The sequence below is a fragment of the Tenrec ecaudatus genome, chromosome X (genome assembly GCF_050624435.1).
Source record: "Tenrec ecaudatus isolate mTenEca1 chromosome X, mTenEca1.hap1, whole genome shotgun sequence".
NCBI classification, from domain to species: Eukaryota; Metazoa; Chordata; class Mammalia; order Afrosoricida; family Tenrecidae; genus Tenrec; species Tenrec ecaudatus.
Window position 1 is genome coordinate 23,743,331 of NC_134548.1, and position 6,522 is coordinate 23,749,852.

The following is a 6,522-nucleotide window of genomic DNA, read 5'->3' on the forward strand; positions in this document are numbered from 1 at the left end:
GGAGGCCAGAGACATGCTTGCTAGACCCAATGACCCCTGACTTCATCCTGGGGGGTTGTAGGAAGGGAGGCTTGGTCTGAAGCACACAGTCTCAGAATAAGACAGTGATGAGTCACCAGACCACACAGGAGTTGAAGGGAGCATTCTGAGCTGCCAACCCCTGAAAGAATAGAAAAGGCCCCAGATTCCTGCCCAGCCCTACTTGTGGGTTTCTACAGCAGTACTGTCAAGGTAAAGGTAACCTGCTGAAATAGCTTTTCTTGGAGCTACTGTCGAATCTCCCTCCTGAGTGTCCACACATCTCATCCTTTTCTTCAAGGGTGAGTTCTTCAGCAGTGCAACTGCCTGTGCTCTGGAGAAGACTCCATACCTCCCGGCCATAAGAGGAGTTACTGAAACCCAAGTGTAGGCTGAACATAATAGTAGGACAAGAGGAAAGTAAAAGGAAATAGCAGAAATAGCTAGGAGGCAGAAGGTATTTATAGAAGTCTAAATACAGGTATGCACCTATGTAAATATATTTATATATGATGCTGTGGACACCGATCTATTCCAGTGGCACTCAATCTTCTTAATACTGCAACCCTTCAATACGATTCCTCATGTTGTGGTAACCCCCAACCCCCACCATAAATTTATTTTTGTTGCTACTTCATAACTGTCATGTTGCTACTGACATGAATCAGACGACTCATGTGAAAGGGTTGTTTGACCCCAAAAGGGGTCGGGGCCCATAGGGTGAGAACCACTGATATATGTGCATATATTTATAGGTTTAGTATTAGGGTAGACATTCAATGGACATTGGGTCTCTACTCAAGTACTCCCTTAATGCAAGAACACTTTGTTCTATTAAACTGGCATTCCATGATGCTCATCTTCCCAACACTCACTGAAGACAAAGTGGGTGCATAAGCAAATGTGGTGAAGACAGCTGATGGTGCCCCACTATCAAAATATATAGTGTCTGGGGTCTTCAAGGCTTGAAGGTAAATAAGGGGCCATCTGGCCGAGAATCAACAAAGCCCACATGGAAGAAGCACACCAGCCTGTGTGATCATGAGGTGTGAATAGGATCAGGTATCAGACATCATCAGAACAAAATAACATTTTTGTGAATCAAGGAGGCCTGCAGTGGAGACCCAAAACCCATGTGTAGGCAACTGGATATCCCCTTAAAAAGGGTCATGGGGAGGAGACAAGCCAGCCAGGGTGCAGTATAACACTGATGAAATATACATCTTTCCTCTAGTTCCTTAATGCTTTCTCCCAACCACCAACTATCATGACCCGATTCTACTTTACAAATCTGGCTAAACCAAAGGATGTACACTGGTACAGATAAGAGTTGGAAAGACAGGGAATCCAGGTCAGATAAACCACTCGGGACCAATAATGAGAGTAGCGATACCAGAAGGGGAAAGGGAAGGTGGTGGAGAAAGGAGGACTCGATCATAATGATCTACCTATAACCCCCTCCCAGGGGGGATGGACAACAAAAAAGTGGGTGAAGGAAAATATCGGAAAGTGTAAGATATGAAAAAATAATTTATAAATTATCAAGGGTTCATGAGGTAGGGAGGGGGAAGGGGAAATTGAGGAGCTGATACCAAGGGCTCAAGTAGAAAGGAAATGTTTGGAGAATGATGATGGCAACAAATGTACAAATGTGCTTGACACAATAGATGGGTGTATGGATTGGGATAAGAGTTGTAAAATCTGAGCCCGGGATAAAAAGACATAGGTCCAAAATGAGACCAAAGCCCTAGAGGCTGCTCAAGCTACTGCAGCAAACTCCCCCTCCCAGAATTTGCCTGCCATGGGGACAGAGGGCCCTCCACTGTCCTTCCAGGGAGCTGCAGCTGCAGTGCTCACAGATGCCCATGAAGATGGTGAGGGAAATCCCAGCTCCCTTCAGGCCAGTAGAAGCCTCAGCAAAGGACCCTTAACAAAGAAGGTGGTTTATTGGTGACGCACCTGATGGAGAATTATCAAACGAGAGAGCCAGTTACGAAGGCAGGCATGGTGACATCTGTTGTCAAAGCGTCCAAAAATCACTTCCCCATGATCCTCAAGAGAGCCTGTGCGCTCCTGGAGCTGGCCTTTGGTGTTGACCTGAGGGAATTTGATCCCATTAGGCACTGCTATCCCTTTATCAATAAGCTGGATTCCAGTGTGGATGAAAGGATTCTCCATGAAAACAGTATGCCCCAGACTGGCATCCTGATGTTGATGCTGAGTGTGATCTTCCTGAAGGACAACTGTGACTCTGAGGAGGAGGTCTGGGGAGTGCTGAATATGATGGGGATTTATGCTGACAAGACACACTGCGTTTATAGACATCCCAAGAAAGCCCTCACCCAAGATTTTGTGCAGCTGGGGTATCTGGAGTACCGGCAGGTGGCCAATAGAGATCCCCCATGCTATGAATTCCTGTGGGCCCCAGAGCCTAAGCTCAACTCACCAAGGTGAAAGTCCTGGAGTTCTTGGTCACCGTCAGTGACACCTCCCCAAGTGCTTCATCACCCTGGTATGAAGAGGCTTTGAGAGAGGAGCAAGAGCGGTTGCAAGCCAGAATCACAGCCTGAGCTTGCACCACGGTAAGAGCAGCAGAATCCCCTGCCCCAAGTGAAAGCTAAAAATTAAAAGATTCTTCCCTCTTTAGTTAAAAGAGGCTGACAATGTTCTAATAGTGGAGGGCCAGGTTACAGTTGGAGAATATTATATATATATATATATATATATACTCTTTTAATTCCTGTTCTACATGTAAAACTTGGAATTTTACTTTCAATCCTCCTTTTAAGGAGAAATTTCAAATGCCATGGTCTGTGGCAGATTCTTTTAAAAAAATAATTTTATTAGAGGCCCATACAACTCTTATCACAATCCATACATACATTAATTGTATACAGCATATTTGTACATTCATTGCCCACATCATTCTCAAAACATTTGCTCTCCACTTAAGCCCCTGTCATCAGCTCCTCAATTTTCTTCCTCCCTCCATGCTCACCCCTCCCTCATGACCCCTTGTTAGTTTATAAATTTAAAAATTGTCATATCTTACACTGTCCGAGTCTTCCTCTCACCCACTTTTCTGTTGTCCATCCCCCAGAAAGGAGGTTATATGTAGATCCTTGTAATTGATTCTCCCTTTCCACCCTACCTTCCCTCCACCCTCCTGGTATCACCACTCTCACCGCTGGTCCTGAAGGGATCATCTGCCCTGTGTACCAGTGTACATCCTCTGGTGTAGCCAGATTTGTAAGGTAGAATTGGGGTCATGATAGTGGTGGGGAGGAAGAATTTTGGAACTAGAGGAAAGTTGTATGTTTCATCGTTACTACCCTGCAGTCTGACTGGCTTGTCTCTTCTCCGTGACCCTTCCATAAGGGGATGTCCAATGGCCTACAGATGGGCTTTGGGTCTCCACCCTCCACTACCCCTCATTCACAATGATATGATTTTTGTTCTGATGATGTCTGATCCCTGATCCCTTTGACACCTCATGATCACACAGACTGGCGTGCTTCTTCCATGTGGGCTTTTTTGCTTCTGAGCTAGATGGCTGCTTGTTTACTTTCAAGCCTTTAAGACCCCAGATGCTATATCTTTTGATTGCCAGGCATCATCAGCTTTCTTCACTAAATTTGCTTATTCACTGCTTTGTCTTCAGTGATCATGTCAGGAAGGTGAGCATCATGGAATACCAGTTGAATAGAACAAAGTATTCTTGCATTGAGGGAGTACTTGAGTAGAGGTCCAATGTCCATCTACTACCTTAATACTAAACCTATACATATATGCACATAGACCTATTCTACATCCTCATATATTTACATATGTACATGCCTTTCTTTAGACCTCTATAAATGCCCTTTGCCTCCAAGCTCTTTGTTCTATTTTCTTTTACTTTCCTTTTGCCACACTATCATGTTCAGCCTTCATTTTGGTTTCAGTAATTCCTCTCGGTTACATTACTCTTGGTTATGCCCTACCAGGCCTCCTACACCCTACTCACCACCGATTTGGGTCACTTGTTGTTCCCTGTCCCTGAGTTTGTTAACACCACTTCCTGTCCCTCCACTTCCACATCTCCCATGTACCCCTGGAACTGTCAGTCCCATTGTTTCTCCTCCAGATTGTTCATCCAGCCTCTCTTACTTAGACAGACCTGTGGAGATAATAACATGCACAAAAACAAGACAGCAAAACCAAGCAACAAAAGAAAATAAAACAACAAACCAATGACAACAAAACACAATAATAAGAAAGAAAAGCTTGTAGTTAGTTCAAGGGCTGTTTGTTGGCCTTTATGAGTATTTTCCGGTTGAGTCTGATGGGGTTCCAAGCCATGGCCCCAAAGTCTATTTTTGGTATTCCCAGAGGACTTTGTTGCTCTGTTCCCCTTGCTGTTCTGTTCCATGCTCTTAGTGTTTTGCCTTGGTGTGTTGGGATCAGATTGGGCGGAATTCCCCCCTGTGTCTCCAGTGTTGTCCCCTGTAGCTCTATGGATCACTGAGAGATGTCGTGTCTCATAGTGGGGCTGGCCAGCCGTCTTCTCTGTGGATTGATTGCTCTGAGCCGGAGTCTTTTCATCAAGGCTTGGTGGGCCAGGATGTACTCCACTCTCTCTTCCTCCCCTTTCATTTGCTCCTCTGTGCTCTGATCAGACATTTTCATCTCCTGGAGCTGCAGATTCAGTGCTGTCCTCTGAAATAAATTCTTCTGTGGGGAGGAGCAAGTGTCCACATAGTTGGGATTTTGTTTGGCCTCTCATATCTCTCCACTGGTTTCTTACTCCATGCCGGCATGTTCTGTGGTACATTCTTTTTGTGATGGGAAAACAGGCATTCGACATTTTTTTGAGGAGTGGCGAGCCAGGACAGGGCTGGAGAAAGTACACGGTCTATATTATCTTTGTGTTCCTGTTCTGTGTGGGGAACGCTGAGTGCTTTCTGCCTCCTCCCTCCCTCCCTCCCTGTGCCCTACTCAGCCTCCCTTTCTTTCTGCATCTTGTTGTCAAATGCAGTTCCTTTGTGTAGAAAGTTTTAAAAAGTTTCAGATTCCAGATTCATCAAATGCTTTCGTTATATATTTATTGATTTAATCGTTCTTGAAGTAGGAGGTTTGTTTTTCTGCAGAATAAGTTGCTAACCTTTCCTTCATATTTCGTGATTTGGAACCAGATAAGAATGCACTGGGATTGGCTACAAAGAGAGGAGCTCTGAGAGCCTCACCCCAGATCCCTGTCCCCACCAGCGCCTGCCCCCACTGCCCCAGAGCCCCTACTCTAGGTGTGGGAGCCCTCCGACAGGCCTGCTAGACCTAGCCTTTCTCTTCCTTCAGATGAGGGATGCCCAGGAAATGGAAACCTTCTTCTGAAACTCGCTGAGGCAACTGAGAGACAGAGACATGTGCAGGTCCTGTCAATCAGAGACCCTCCAGTGACTTTGGTGGAACCCCTTCACAGCCCCTCCCCCTCAGCAGTCAAAGAGGGAGCAGCAAGGCGCCCCTCCCCTGCTGGCCTCCAAGGCCCTCCCCGGGAGGCGTGGCCAGGAGTCACACTGCCCCCTTGTGGCCGGAGCCCTGTCTGGGAGGCGCGGTCCTCACCCAGCAGAGGGAGCCCGAGGGCAGAAGCTGCCATCTGTCCAGGTGAGAACCCCGAGTTAAAACTGCAGGGCTGCGCCCTGAGAACTAGACAAACTATGTATGAATCCTGCACCACCGCCTCCTCTGTCAGAGGCGAGAGGTCTGAGCCAGGCTATTGTGCCCCAAAGCCACCTCACTTCCCTCTCATGTCCAAGGGGATGAAGTCTCCTGCTCCTGCGGGCCTCAGGCCTGACCTGGAGTCCGGAAGCAGGTTGGGGGATCAGGAGCCTGCGAACCACAATGCTGGAGACAGACGCATCTGGCTGCTCCCGGGAAGACTGAAAGGCTAGGAAGTAAACGGGGAGCTTCTACTCTGTCTCTAAGCTTCATCTGTGAGCAGGGATTCGCTCCATGGCAGGAAGTTGGTTTCTTTTAAAACTAGAATTCACGGAGAACCAGAACTAACTCAATGGGGACAGGTTTTGTTTTGTTAGCTATTTCACAAACAGGAAGTTATATTCATGGGCTGATTTATTAACTTCCAGACACTTCCCTAGTGGTCAGAGAGCCCTGAAGGCATAGTGGAACATGCTTTGGGATACCGACTGCAAGGTCAGCGGTTTGAACACACCAGGCGCTCTGTAAGCAAAAACTGAGGCCTTCTGCTCCCAGAATGATTTACAGCCTGGGAAACCAACCCAAAGGGGCAGTTTTACTCTGCATATACTGTGGCTATGAGTCAGAATTGAACAAATGGCAAGGTTTTATTGTTATTTGTTTGTCCTGATATGGAGTCTAGGAGATGACTGGGAAGACACCATCACCTTGTCCTCTTGGAACCTTAGCCCCTCCCCCACTAAGCACCCATGTAGACGCTGGGTGGGTCCAAGTCTGACTTACAAACTTCCTTTGTCTCAGAAATCTCCA

General features: G+C 46.7%; 1 pseudogene; it reads left to right on the forward strand.

Annotated features, from left to right (window-relative positions):
- Positions 1-1,819: 1,819 nt before the first annotated feature.
- Positions 1,820-2,588, forward strand: LOC142433203 (melanoma-associated antigen B18-like; annotated as a pseudogene).
- Positions 2,589-6,522: the final 3,934 nt, after the last annotated feature.